This window comes from Micropterus dolomieu, unplaced genomic scaffold (assembly GCF_021292245.1).
Source record: "Micropterus dolomieu isolate WLL.071019.BEF.003 ecotype Adirondacks unplaced genomic scaffold, ASM2129224v1 contig_9615, whole genome shotgun sequence".
NCBI classification, from domain to species: Eukaryota; Metazoa; Chordata; class Actinopteri; order Centrarchiformes; family Centrarchidae; genus Micropterus; species Micropterus dolomieu.
The window spans coordinates 1,705-3,990 of NW_025738601.1; the positions used below are offsets into that span (position 1 = coordinate 1,705).

General features: G+C 42.4%; 1 long non-coding RNA gene across 1 annotated transcript; it reads left to right on the forward strand.

The window, feature by feature from the left end:
- The first annotated feature begins 672 nt into the window (after window positions 1-672).
- On the forward strand, window positions 673-1,658 carry LOC123965395. Its single transcript, XR_006823693.1, has 2 exons — window positions 673-810; window positions 1,079-1,658. It is a non-coding gene; the product is annotated as an uncharacterized LOC123965395 (long non-coding RNA).
- The last annotated feature ends 628 nt before the right edge of the window (window positions 1,659-2,286 follow it).

The window sequence follows — 2,286 nt, forward strand, 5'->3', positions numbered from 1 at the left end:
CACCTGCAGCTGATCTGCCACTGAACGTCACACTGAGCACAACCCAACACAGCGGTGGATCTACAACATTAATCGCCGTGTTAGTTGGAGTAAGAGATGCACCCGTTGGGTTTTTCCTGGCCGATTCCAATAACTGTTGAAAGGTCTGAGCTGCTGATTCTGATTCTTCTAACTGACAGCACACACAAACATCTTTGTAACTTTCCATAGTCATTATTATCAGGATCCCATCAGCACAAACACTGGCTATTCTCACTGGGGTCCATTCAGTTGTATGGTCACAATGAAAAACATAGATCACATGTCGCTACAAATATAATCCAGCTAAACATTAGGCCATTTAAAATATATTTGAATAGAAAATATTAGAAAGAAGACATTACCCTATTGCTAGTATTTTATTTCTTATTCTACTTAATTCTCCACCTTGTTTTAGTGTTTACTCACAAACTACAGTGATCTGCTCACCTTTTCCCTTCAGACACACCTACACCTGTCTCTCTCTGCCTGTTTCTGTCTGCTCTGACTTTATCTATCTGCGTGTGGAGGCTTTAATTACTTGTAGTGCTGTGTGTTTTCTATGCAGGCTTACAGGTTTTTAGCCTTGCTCTTGAACGCACCTCTGGAGCATCAAATTAGCTCCACCCAGATCAAACCCCCTCATTAGCTGAGCTTATTTAAAGCAGCTGCAGTATCATGGCTGCCTGTTTGTTGCCACATGAACCCTCTGACGTCTAGTTTGGCTGATTCCAAGGTTCCCTGTCTGGAGTGGCGTGATGTATTGTTCCTCACACAGCACCCTGTGTTAAGGTACAAGAAGCTTGAGGAGCAACAAGTAGGGTATGATAAATACCTGAGGTGTCTGCTTTTATAAATCTGTTTATATGTATGTGTTTTTGTAATTGTAGGCTGTCGGCTGCTGTTGTGCCTTTTGTAAAATTAGGATTTTAACCATTGCTGCCGGTCCACTCTGGCTGTAGTGCCTCCAACTGGCTCTCCCCTAGTTGACTATGCTTGTATTTTAGATATAACCAACTGGTCCGTTGTTTTATTTAACTTGTTGTTTTGTTCTTTTCAGTGGTGCTAGTGTTCGGCTTTTGGTGGAGGCTGGGCACGCTGGTCTGGGTTCCTTCACTGATTGTAGTGTTAATGCCACTGGGGCCCCATTTGGCAGTGAGCACATGCGGTGGGTAAGCTGGTGCACCCCTGGAGCACACTCTTAGTTAGTGCCTCCCCACAGCTGGCCCTGGAGCCCACTCCGCTTTTTTGTTTGGTTCAATAAGTAATAACTGGGAGTGTGTTGTTAAAAATAAAAGAACTTGTTTGCCAAACTTGTAAAACTTGTAAAAACTACTATTCCATTGTAATTTGATTATTTATTTGTATTATTCACCATCCTCTTTTCAGGCGCTTCCAGCTACTGATTATTAATAAAGAGCATTTCCTGGGATGGAAGTCCCCAGGTGGTGTCGGATAGTTAGATTCTGGTGGTGATTCCTCTTTTAGCGCCGCCACGAGACTGGCAACTGTTGTGAATTATTTTGGAGCTTTATAGCCTGAATTGTTCTCATTAATTACTAGAGCGATGGTGGTCTACACTGTCATCATGTAAAGTGTTATTTTCTAGTGTAAAGTTAGATCACAGTGTGAAAACTCTACAGCTCTGAGTGTGTGTGCTCCTCTCTGTATCTAACTGTCCAGGCTCAGCAGTAGCACATGTGTGTGAGAGCAGGCACTTGTGTTTTGGGAGAAAAGGGAGGGAGCACAGTAAGATAGTAAGATAGCATCAAAAACACTTACAAAGGAAAATCTAGAAGCAGATTTTGTGAGAGTTGTATTACAAAACATACATCAATATAGTCCATCACAGTAAGAATGTCCTGTTTCCAGCACAGAGCACAAACAACACCAGTTTATTCCACTAAAGTCAGGTTATGGATGAAATAGTATGATCAGCAGAGTGCATGCAGAGGACACAGAGAGGAGGAGCAGGCAGTCAGGGAAAAAACTGATTCAGGTGCAGCAGGAAAGAGAGCCAAGAGATGATGTGAAGCCAACAAACAGAGCTAGAAAAGGAGGTGAAAGTCAGTCGTTACATGGTTTTCATGTGGACTCGGGTCTCTGTTCTGGTAACAGAATGGGACTCTATTTTGCAGCGATCTCTGACTCACTCCGGTGGAACTTTTGGATTCTAATTGGTGTCTGTTTTTGTTGATAATAAAAATGTTGGTAAAGGTTCAAGCTTTCTTATCTGGCCCAAGTCTTGAATTTTTACACGACATTACT